This window comes from Lolium rigidum, chromosome 6, assembly GCF_022539505.1.
Source record: "Lolium rigidum isolate FL_2022 chromosome 6, APGP_CSIRO_Lrig_0.1, whole genome shotgun sequence".
Lineage (NCBI taxonomy): Eukaryota > Viridiplantae > Streptophyta > Magnoliopsida > Poales > Poaceae > Lolium > Lolium rigidum.
In genome coordinates this window covers 322,281,345-322,294,710 of record NC_061513.1, presented here as the reverse complement: position 1 = coordinate 322,294,710, position 13,366 = coordinate 322,281,345, and positions in this window count along the sequence as shown.

The window sequence follows — 13,366 nt, the reverse complement described above, 5'->3', positions numbered from 1 at the left end:
GGTAACTTGATCACATCGTCTTAGAGAGCTCAACCATTTGCATACTTTTCATATCCCTATTACTTTTTGGTGTTTCTCTGTGTGAGGTTCTTGAGCTTGTTGCTAGCTTTACAACAAGGCCAAGTTCATTGAAAACAGAATCTGCATGCATCTTCTATTGCGTTTTCGAGTTTAGACATCTTCACCGTTTCTTGACGGTGGGAGACTCCCTTTCTAGAATCATCTAAATATATTCTATGAGGAGTCTCCATATTTGTTCGAGTTCTATTTGTCGTTATCTTTCCAACAAAATTGGTTTCATGTCAATCGGAGTTCGGGAGCATTTTCTATTTAAAAGAAAAAGAAAAGGTTTCTGGCCTGAAGCAGTCCGGCCCACCACCCAGTTTCTGCCGGCTGGTCCGGCACCCTGCCCGGCGCCACCGGCTCCTGCACCGGCCGGCCCGGCGTAGGCTGGCCCATACACCGGTGACTACCGGATGGAGTATACTGCAAACCCAGACGATCGTCCGACACTGTCCCGGTGCCTGCCCGGCGTCCCGCCCGGTGGCCGCCGGACCGGCCCACCCAGCACCCGGTCGACCGGCCCCTCCGCCGGCTGGTCTCTTTTGGCCGCTGTCAGCCTGCTGCACCCCCGTCTGGCCTGTGCACTGGCCTGTCCGGCGCCCAGCCCGGTGGACCGGCCGGCTGGGCCGATTCTTCTGCCTGTTTTTCTTCCCAACGGTTCTATTTTCTCTTAGACTATAAATACGCCCTCTTCCACCTTTGGCTGGGTAAGTTCTTCCACTCTCTCTTCTCCATTGTTGACTTTGAAGAACTTGCCATATCTCTTGATTTCCCCCATGATTCTTGCACATTCTTGAGGGATCTAAGAGTGGAGATCTAGATCTACAATCCCCACCAATCCATTTCTCCTCTAAGTGAGGGGAACCCTTTGGATCCAGATCTTGGAGTCATTTGTTGATTTCCTCTTTGTTTTTCCTCTCTAATCTCATCCTAGCATTTGTTGCTTTGGTGGGATTTAAGTGTGAAGGATTTGAACACCTTTGGTGTTCTTGCTTTGCATCATTGCATAGTGTTGAGCTCTCCACCACGATTAGTTTGAGTGAGAGACCGTGAGCTTGTTACTCTTGGAGGGAGACCTCCTAGTTGGCTTGGTGGTTGGTGCTCCGGTGATCTCTTGAAGGAAGATTCTGAAGAGGCTCGGGCTTCTCCTTCGTGGAGCTTGTGAAGTGGTTTTGGAGCTTGCCATCTCCGGAGTGGAGGAAAAGATAGCCATAAGGAAAGGGTCATTATCCTTCGTGGGTTTGGTTCGGAGAAGAAGGTGAATCTACATACAAATACATTTCCACCAAACCTCAGGGAACATGCGAGTGCTGCAATTGCTGGAAATAATGCAAAATATGAAAATCTCACGCCGGTGCACCGCGTTATGAAGCCGAATAAGCGCATGGTTCCCTCGTTTACTTAGGGGCTGTCGCCATTACAAACATATGTACGACTCAACAAGATATGTTGTGATTACTATGGGTCCATCGGGCCCGCAACATGAACTGATCACTCACAACTTGCTGATGACCACCATGCAAACAGATACACGGCTCAGTAAGATGGAATGAGTCTGTCGGGCTTGCAGTGCGCCCTATGTTCGGGTGTTGCCGCCGCCGATTTACAAAGATACATGGCTCAGTAAGATGCAATGAGTCCGTCGGGCCTGCAGTGCACCCTATGTTCGGGTGTTGCCGCGGACCAATCATCGACTCCTCCGGGACATCATCAAAATGATCGACTCCTCGGGACATCATCAAAATCATCGACTCCTCCGGGACATCATCAAAATCATCGACTCCTGCGGGACATCATCAAAATCATCGACTCCTCCGTGACCTCATCAAAATCATCAACTCCTCCGTGACATCATCAAAATCATCTACTCATCCATGACCTCATCAAAAATCATCAACTCCTCTATGACATCATCAAAATCATCGACATCATCAAAAGCATCCAAATGTTCTCGGAACTCAAAGAAATCTACGGTATTCGGCTTAGAATTTTACACCCTATACATGACTACTTCATATTCATCTACGGGATCGGGGGCTACTTCCATCGGGAGCGCTGGCCGCGCACCCGATAAAATGATGGAAGCCTCATCGATAAAGAAGAACGGACCCGAAGATTCTAATAATCCAGCTCTTCGGCATCTCTCGAAGCTTGCACCATTTTGAAGACCCAATATATATTAAAGTATCGGATGATGGGATATTTAAAGACATCGACAACAACATCAAGCTCTTCGAGTAGTACAACTTGAGTCTACGCACGGTTGCAAGCACCCGTCCATAGACTCGGGGGCTACTCCCATCGGGAGCGCTGGCGCGCACCCGATAAAGAATAACTTCGACTCTACATCAAGCACAAGATTCAACAGATGATCAAGACATTCAGACGATGAAAACTTTAGTCCCTGTCCGAAGCTTCACTTCGGCCAGACACTCGGGGGCTACTAATGTGGGCATTAACCTTCGGGTACCCAAAATTGCTATACCCGGTACAGATTATGAAGATGGACTAGCGCAAGGACTCGACAAGCTGGACCCACAAGGAATATCAACTTGGATTACAAGAAAGAAGACTCCAATACAAATTCTACTAGGACTATTGTAAACCCTAGCCTGGTTGATATATAAAGCCAGGCAGGGGCACCCCTTAGGGCATAGAGATTCAGAAATAGAAGAACATAGGCATGATACGCATAGACATCGCAACCCGCAGATTAGAACTAGACTAGATACAACAACTCCGCCTATGGCGGCCCCCTGTACACATATATTCATATAGTGGATTGCTAGCAGGACGTAGCGATCCTCCACCGCGGGGGCGTGAACCTGGGTACGTCGTGTCTTCTCTCGCTCCCGAAATCTCCATCGTCGCCTTCCGTCAACCTTAAGCCCCTCATCGTGGGCATTACCGAGGAACCGCCTCGACACATGTCTTTCCACTCGATACGTCCAATCCTTTGTGTCCAGCAAACCGGTAAGATTGACAACCTCACTACAAGTTGGGGCAAAATATTTTGTGTTGTATGCAGGTTCCACGTTGTTGCTGACGTCGGTAGTGCGTCCTGCCACTAGTAAGCTAGCAACACCTTCAGAAGTCACTCCTTTCTCCTACCGGTCGATTAAACCTTGGTTTCGCACTAAGGAAAAAACCTTCTGATGTGCTCATCACACCTTCCTCTTGGGGTTTCCCAACCGCTTCCACAACAACGCTCAGCAAGATTGTCTGGCGCCATCACCGAAGCACCTTCAGTTACCACCACAAACCCATTGTCCAGGGGGTGGGATACTCCCCTCTCATCATGGAGAGGGATGAGGAGGTGTTGGTGAAGGAGGAGAGACGTGCGGTAACCCAACATACCACTCATGTTGTAGTACGCAAGTCATTGACATAACACCAATGAAACATTGTTCCACTAGTATTACATCAATCAAAGTGGTATAACAGAAACATATGCGAGTCCAAGGCATGTCTATATATCTATATACAAACTCTTTATAGAAGATCAACACAGTCTCCTACTTTACAATGATGTAAAACTGTAAATAAAGCTTCAAAAGGACAAATCGCAGTCTAACGTATTTCTAACCCTAGCTCTAGCGTTACGCGGCTTTCTAAATAACTAGCTAGAACTCTAGCTACTTAGGTTCTAGGATTAGGGATCTGGTTCCCTTCTACTCTTAGTCTATGTTTCCACCATGGTAGAGGTAGAAGTTGACTTTGTTGACTTCTTGTATTGATTCCTGATTCCTGCCTCTTGTAGTAGTTGACTCCTTCGTCTTCGAATTTCACTGTAGCTGCTCCTTTGATGGATCCCAATCTAAGCAGGGGGTTCAAGAGGGAATGGGTGAGTACGAGCATACTCAGCAAGTTCATTAATAGAAATAGGTGTATTATGCACTAGCTACAACCACAGACCAGAAAGTCGTAGGCAGATGAAAGTTTTTGTAATCATTTTTTAAAAAGATTTATTCTATTCTGAAAAGTTATGTCCGTCAGTCTTCACAGGTTGACCAGAACTTCGTGGAGCTCCTTTCTTGCCACGTTCGTAGTTCCTTCCCGAAACAGGGAGTGACATGCCACAATTCAATACACTCTGTAGATGTGTGTTACTTTACCTATAAGAAAATTTATCCTTGTTGCCAACCGAACCGCCATCTCGTCCACACTTTCTTGGTGTGAGGCCCGGAATAAGATCCAACTAGATTTAGATGTACGCCTTGGCGCACGATCCTGTAAAAATCGCAAAAATTTACATTTTAAATAACAATGATATAAATAAGGTGTAAAAAGATAATATGTTTCTCAAGTTTTACACAATAAAGTCAGTGGAATGAAATCAGGATAAAGCATACAAAATCACCAACAGTGTAGCAAACACTTATATAAAAATGCTGGACTAGAACCTTTGTTTAACTAAGTTCACAAGGATCAGGGTTCTTATATTTCTCCTTCAGAAACATGTACACATAAGAAACTAACTTCCATGTACACACAAGAAACTAACTTCCGAAGGAGCGGGACTTAGTGCCTTATAGAATTTTGACTAACTTCAGAAGGAGTGGGGTTTCTATTTTGACTAACATATTTAACTATTTTTTTGCAATAAAGGTACTAAACCCTGCTTCTTCTGAACCTAGAAACCAACTTATACCGTCCTTATCATCATTAGATTGTTGTTCACCTTTTTTTCTCCTCTGCAAACCTGATAATGCAGTAACACAAATACTTTGCATCAGTGTGTAATTAGGAGGAACTAAGATAGTATCCAACTGATACAACTATGGAACTCCTTTTACACGCAAGTGTGTTAACAAAGACCCCTGAATCAGAGCACTTTTGTAGGTTCCATCAAAGTAAATGGGATACCTAGGTTTTAGTTGAATTCAAGTATTAATCTAATCTCAACCATTCTCAACAAAACTTTGCTTTATTTGCAACGACTGAAGATGATATTTAGAGGGTCTTTACTGATTAAAAAGATTTAATTCTGACATGTGCTACTGAAAATCTGTGGCAGAACATATAAGCGTTTCGTGTCCATGGGGAATTGGCGATAAATTTCAATAGACATATAATTACCATATAAATAGCTACTCATGTACATACAATCACCAGCTCCAGAGACATTTATTATTCAAACAATAAAAAGAACATATATTGCACCTGAGAGGTTAAGCTTTACCATTTTCCTGATGTAAATACCAATGCGGTAGTTTTTGCTTCTCTTATACGCATGATGACTGCAGCAAAACGCTGTTTAAAATAGATAGCTAGCAAAAGCAAGCATAAAGTATATGCTGTTGAAGAAAAGCATGAGACCCTGTTTAATCTATTTGGTGAGCAACTATTCTACAATTTATCGCAGTCTATAAGCGGTGAATTCAGAATAGTCTTCAGTTTGCTGGTTCCATGAAATAACACATGCACAAATTTACCAACTCTTATACCAGGTCATTCACAAAGCAGGAGACAGAAAGACAAACACTCAATATTCACGGAAATTGAAAATATAGCATCAAAAGGCCAATAGGAGAAAAACAAAGGTCATGAAGGTATTAGGATAATGATTTCACCTTGAGGTTATATCTGCAGGTGCGCGCTCGTAGAGCTATTTGTTTCGAGTCCAATTGACAGTCCATGTTGACCGTGGACACAATATTCCTGTCATCAGAGCAAACACCACCAGAAAGCAGAATCCACCGAGAACATCAGTAGTAAAAAACACATTAAGGAACTCTATTTGCTCCCAAAACTCAATATATCATAAACAAAATAAAAAATAGCGAATTTCAACACGCTGCGTTGACATGGTTTGTGCATAATTACAGCCTTGTTTTAAAACTGACGCTGAACATAACAAATTACTTTTTATCCCAAATTCAAGTATGTGTATCTTAGCAATGCTTCCTTTTCCCCGAAATGTGGGTAGCATAGCATTATAGGTTTCATTCATGCATTTTAGAGCATTCAAGTCATGTTGTGGCATGAATCTTAACCCAACCTATTTCACTGGTGGACCTCGTTATGTGAGGGCCAGAAAATTTATATAGGTTATTCACAGTACAAGGGCCATGACTCTGGGTAGTGAACATCAAAGTTTACACAGAGAAAAGTATGTCGTCTGCACCTCCAAGTCTAGAGCATACAAAAAAAAACCTAGACCAACATTTTAACATTTTTTGAATATCCAGGAGGATCATATAAAATTTTGGACAAAAGAAAGGAAAAGCAATTGTTTTTTGAAGCAACACATGACCTCACCTGCTGACAATTTGTCTATTACTTTCTTTAAGCATAGCAAATCATGTATTACTTTCTAAATATTATTCAATAATACTTCCATGGATTGTATATGTCAACACTTCAGTGGCAGTCTGGGTGTGCCACTGAACGTTTGATTGTATTATTCAATAATATACTTCCATGGATTGTATATGCAACCACTTCTAAGTTCATAATTGATTAATCTGGAACATGAGAATATAAAGAAAAGGAAATATTCAGAAAAAAATGAAGTCAGTATTCAGGAAAGGCGAAGGAAATGTTCAGGAAAAGATAAAATAGCACGAAAAGCAAAACTACAGCTGGTTGTGTTTGATACATGCTCTAGACTGAGGATATAAATCTGAATAAAACAATACATATAATTAAGTATTTGTTATCCAAACATAACGGTCTCGCTAAGAGTAATCCGCGCCGCTAGCAGCGGCATGCAAGAACTCTAGACCAGCAACAGTGGCAAATAAAGAGAGTAAGATAGCAGTAAGCTATTACTGCTTACACTTACAGGCAGATGCAAACACTGGGGGTGTTATCTTAGTGAGCTCCTGGCTTTGTGTTTTTCTGAGTGGATCAAGTTTATTCTTTGTGCTTTTCTTTCACTGATAGTCCACTCATGTCTTCCTCTGATAGTCAAAGAAAAGCACAAATCCAGGAGATATTTTTATCTGTGGGGATGTGAAATAACCAAGAGTTTGGTAGGTTGATCTTAAAAAGAGAAAGGGGAATACCAAAGTGCCACATAACTTTGAACTTAGAAAATCTATTACTCTAAAAAAATGCAAAAATAGAGTAGACTTAAATTATTCTCAAATGCAACATTGGTTTGTATATTCCTTGGAAACCCAACAATGTGAAATATTATTCCACCTGATCTAAGGAGATCAAAGCATAAAAATTAAGTTTTGAATCCAGGCAAGAATAATAAGGCAGAAATGCACAAGAGGGAGAGGGCGCAACAAGAAGAAAATAAAGAAGTTCAGCATAAGAAACGGCAGGCAGGAAAACCTCTATTATGTCCTCTGCTTGTATGAATACAAGCACAACACCATGACCAACCAAGATTTATGCCATGTCTGTTCTAGAATGATCCTGTTATATTTTTTCCGCCACCATCCAATCGAAAAGAAAGAGGAGCTCCAAATCCACAGTGAACCATTAACCTAAGACAGCTTCTTTCGCCCCAATTATTTGTAAGAGAACTTTCAGTTTGGCAGCAAAGATCAAACAGAAAAAACTTACTTGTGTAGTGTTATTTGTAATGACAAATATTTTAGCACCACTGACTATTTTATCAAACATTGTAAAATAACAACCAAGTAATATCCAGTGAACCATTGAAGGGATCAATATTTGAGAAAGCAAGATAAATCCAGGAAGTGATGGTAATATCCATATTTGATCTCACTGTGAATGCACATCATCAAGCAAGATGCAGACAAAAGTGTAAGTCTAGGGAGTAAAGCGTTGAACTGAGATGAAGCAAATCGTATGATAGGGATGCCAAATTTATCTAAAATAGCAACCACTGTAGGAAATGAGAAGCTCCAGGGAGTATAAATATGAGGTAGCTAGTAACTACTATGTATTTGTTCAAACACTGCATGCATGCGCTTTCTACAGTATTAAAGATGGTTTGGTATAGGAAAGAGTGAAATATATTGAATGGATGATTATTAATGGCTAGAAATGTTCATGCTAACAGGAAAGGAGCAAGAAAATTCTGTTCAGTTCATTCAGTAAAGACAGAGCATAAACAATTGCAAATAATTCAGTTCTGAACATTTAAGCCGTCATAGAAGAAAGTGAGTTGAAACATGAGATGGTATGCATTTCCATATTTTTCAAACAAAGATGAATGGTTGAATTTTTGAAAAACAGTTGCATCATTTAAAAAGCATGTACATGATACATACCCTTAAGACTACTCTTTGTCTTATTCAACTGATAATTTGATCCAGCGAGATGCCGTGTGTGAAGAGTGTTACTGCCATTTAACATCTTGACAAAATTTTCACCCGGAAAAGATGCACCGCGGAAAGTTAGGATGCATAAAAATTAAAGGTATTTCTCTCTGGTAAAACAGTAAAATATATTGAGGAGTCCATTTCAGTTGAAAAATATGGTTCTCTGTAGACAAATAATTTAATTCACATGTTCAAACAAACAAACCTCATAAATAGACTTGAGATGCTGATACAAGTCACACTCCAGGTGCCATTTCAGCAAACATAGTAGATTGCATCCCACGTTTCTGTTCAACATAGAGATAAAGTATCTGATTTAGCAACTTAATTCTACGCATTTCTGATGCATTTAGTGCAAGCACACAATCAAGCAATCAACTGCAGAACTTGGAGCTATCTCAGTAAGACCATTAAAGCCACTTTCAAGGATAGAATAAATAAATATTCCGTAACCAACCTTTGTCAAGAACAAATATGAACAGTAATTAAAGTTACTCCAAAATAGTAATAATAAATATAAAACTAATGTGGACTTCAAATTTTTACTAAAAAAGGATTACCCTACAAATGGCATTTTATTCCATAAGCTACAACTTATAATCTATAGGATACAAGGAACACACACACACACACCTTCTCAGTTTCCACAAAACAAGGTGGTTCTGCAGCTGGAGAGGTGGAGCACTGAAGCAGGATATAGAGTTTGGAAGCTCGTGAGGATGCCCATTTCTGCCGAGTCTGGAATCCTATACAATCAAGAAAAGAGATAAGTATATCACGGAATAGTTATAGTTAACTAACAAAGTATCTTACACGGTATGAAAGGAATCCAACCTAATAAAATTAATATATATCCTTTTCATTACTACGTGGAGTACAAAAGCTGATATCAGTATTTATTAAAGAAAGAAAATGTGGGAAAGAAATACAGCTTAAATACAAGTCCATGATGCTAGAACCTAGGGCAATGGATCAAACTGAGATGGAGGAAACTGAGCTTACCTAGGAGACATTTAGCTTTGTATTTATTAACTCTGTTTTCTATTATCTAAAAGGTTACTAAGCATGAGGCTAGGAAGAAAGTAACACAAAGATGAAGAAATTCAAGTGCATCTGCCAAATGGGTAAAGTGTAAGACTATTCTCACACTTGTCTCAAGAACAAACTGGATTAAATAATATTAGGCTACTTACCAAGAGGTTAGAGATAGCACGGGAGGCATATTTCATCTCGCCACGTTACGGAGAGAGCAATGCCTTGCAGGACATGATTGGAGATGTCGCCACCATGGCCATGGTGTTGAGGCATTTCTCACCTCAGCCTATAGGCCACCAGCGTCAATCGTGATATGAGGCCGTGAAGGTAGGTGCAGAGAGGTAGCTTGTATTGCCAGAAAACCAACCATCAATGAATTAATCCTAAGAAAACAAATCCAATTAATAAAAGCAATAAACTTGAATCCCAAACTTAGTTAGCATAATTCCTTATTACATTTCTAACCGAGAAACCACACATAATCTTACCACAATCTTCTTCAGAGTGATATTCCTCAAACCTTGATAGTGGACGGCTTGGTCTGGAGCATGATGGAGGCAATGGATCAGGCCTCAAAAGGGCTGGACGTTCAAAATGCACAACCATCAATAATAGATTAACATAGAGGGGACGGACAAATAATGTTACTTCTAGTGTTGGTGCAGAAGATACAACAATATGCAAAAAAAAACATCTCTAAAAACGAAACGATCATAACTCACTTAACCCAGACAAATTTCTCTCGTCACCATCGAACAAACAGAAAACTTCCTCGTCAGCTAATCTTGGGTTACCACCAATGATGATGCTCAACACCAATTAACCTATGAGACAAATAAATACACATATAATAAATGATGATGCACCTTCTCGTTGTAGATAGATAAATAAGAATTCATGAGGTAAATATGAATTAGAAAAAAAGATACTGAAAAGGAAGACTAATAAGAATACACTGGATCAGATTGTTACTTAAAGGTTAGAGGATTCAATTGACTAACTACCACAAACCGTAGCTATTTTCTTTTCTTTGTACAAATGCACAGAAGAGGATAGATTGCCTTGGTCCGGTTAAGTATACCAGCTTCTATAAAATCAGACCTTCCATTGATCCTTTTCCTTCTTCTCTGCAAACCATTGATCCTTTTCCATCTTCTCTGCAAACAAAAAAAAATCTACTGATAAGCTAAATCCTACAGCATGCATCAAGCAACAGACAAAAATTATTAAACACTTTATGAACAGAAATGAACACACAGTTCAGTCACTTGAGAAATTATCCGAACAAAATATTCTCATTAAAATGACCTTGGTCTTCTTCAGAAAACTCCCCCTAGATTCTTCTTTCTTCTCTCCTTCGTCAAACCGACACACACAGTTTTCAGAAAAACCAACAATTCATATATTTCAATCACTTCAGAATTTAATCGAACAAAATATGACTCAGAAAAATTGACCTTGGCCTTCTTCTTATTCTTCACAAAACTCCCCCAAAATTCTTCCTTCTCTTTTTTCTTAGATCTGCACACAGTGTTATTACAAAAAATCAAATAATAATTTCCTAACCCTTATAGAGGGAGCAATTTCAGAAACACATGTGTTGTTTGGTGCTGCTGCTGCAGAAAAGTCACGGCGCGCTGACCTAGATGCCGCCGCCTCATGCCATCATGTCTGCACTGCCGACACGAAAGTTCAAAGTGGGAGAGAGAAACCGAGAGGGGAGGATACAGGATGGCATGGACTTGCCAGGACATGACGCCATAAACTCAAAAAGGTGGGCTATGGGGGAGGAGAAGAGGAGGAGCCTGCAGACCTTGACAAAGGCAACATGGAGAAGCGCATGCTGCTACGCCACTGGCTGGGAGGGCGACCGCCTCAGAGGCCTGCGCTCTACCGGCGGCGCCGCTTCTCGCGCGCTCCCGCCGCGCCTCGCTGGCGGCCCTGCTCCCGCGCGCTCGATGGCCTGTAGAGGTTGCCCACGCAGCCCTCCCACGCCGTTCCTGCGGGGTCCAGTTGCGCCGCCCCTTGCCCGCGCCGGCGGCCCCTAGGTCGGCCCTGCCGGATGCCGCCCGCGCCAGTGGTTTGAGAGAGCGACGTTGTGGAGGCAGAGGGGTTGACGGCGGGGATGAAGCCGGCGGCCGCCGCACGCGCAACGAGAGGGAGGGGTGGAGATGGGGCAGAGGAGTGGGCATTGGGGAGCGATTGGGGGGGGGGGTCGTGGGATAGGGTTTGCTGATTTTTCTTGGGCTCAGCTGAGCCAATTAAATGGCAACACGTGGCTCACTTGTTGGAGTAAGAAACGAGGCAACCGGCCAGCCCTTGCTCGCCTAGTGGCGTGCGTGGATGCCCTGTGAGGCCCCCGTTGGGGGGCATCTATTATAGGTTAGATCCAATTACTTACTAGACCTGGATGACGAAGACGACGCTGGCCTGTCGAACAGGCAACGCGGGTGCGGGGATGACGGCTAGGGCTACATCTACTTCACATTAGCGATGTACCGGCGCCTAGGCCTCAGTGGTTGCCATTTTTAGGTTTTTTTATTAGCCAACCTTTGTATGAAATTACCGAACTTTCAATAAAATTTCTTTGTTTTTGTATAATTTTAAATTATTTTATGGGGGCCGCAGCTGGGAGTTAATCGGCCCCCATTCGACCATTCTAGCCAAAGCCCCCCGTACGTTCCAAAATACGATAAGCTGGACGGCGTATTGGGGGCACTTTGTGGAGATTTTCTCAATCGGGTTGCACATACAAGCCACAGCTAAAATAAGACGACAACATGGTAAAAAAGGTCGGCGCTACATGCGGATGGGAGGTTCCCGGTGTCTATCGACGCACATCCGGTGTCTTAGAGCATCTCCATTCGTTGGCGCTCCCCACGCCCAAATCCGGCGAAATTTTCGTCCGGATTGGAGGAAAATTTGGCCTGGGGAGCGCCGAAGTTCCAGCCGTCCCCCCGACAGGAAACCCCCAACCTCGACCATTTGACATATTTCAAACAAATTCGACATAAAATTTAACAAGTTCAGCGAGCAATTGGAGGAAAATTGCTGAAACAAATTCGGCGATAATCAGTACAATGTTTAACAAGTGCTGAAACAAATGAATCACACAAGTTCACAATTTTTGAAACAAATTATGACAAACTAGTTGGCGTCGGCGTTGGCGTTGCCTCGGAGCGTCCATATGTGCTCCACCAGATCATCTTGCAGCTGCTGATGCATTGTAGAGTCTCGAATCTTCTGGCGCATAGCAATGAAGGCGGCCCATGATGGAGGAACCTGGTGATTAGGTTGTGCAAGAGGACCCTCTCTCTCATATGGTGCTTGTTGCTCATCCAGAGAAATCGGATGTTTTCGCTCATTTTCAATAATCATATTGTGTAAGCACACACAACAATTCATCACCTCCCACATCTGATCTTTGGACCAAGTCATAGCGGGAAACCGGACGACAGCAAATCTCTGCTGGAGGACACCAAATGTACGCTCGACGTCTTTTCGGCAAGCTTCTTGTTTCTTGACAAACTCGCAAAGTTTGGGGGTGGTAGGTTTCGAGATAGTCTTCACAAATGTTGCCCACTTTGGATAGATACCGTCTGCAAGGTAGTATCCTTTGTTGTAGTGCCGACCATTGATCACATAGTTCACCGAGGGAGCATGACCCTCAACAAGTTTGGAAAAGATCGGGAAGCAGTTTAGGACGTTGATGTCATTGTTGGATCCAGGCATACCAAAGAAAGAGTGCCAAATCCAGAGATCATGGGTAGCCACTGCTTCAAGTATCACAGTGCAGCCGTTTTTGTGACCCTTGTACATTCCCTGCCACGCAAACGGACAGTTCTTCCATTTCCAATGGATGCAGTCAATGCTTCCAAGCATCCCTGGAAAACCCCTAGCTTCATTCGTTGCAAGGATCCTCTGAGTGTCTTCGACAGTGGGTGATCTCAAGTAAAAGTCCCCGAACACTGCTATGACGGTCCTATAGAACCGGTAGAAACAATCAAGGGCGGTGGACTCCG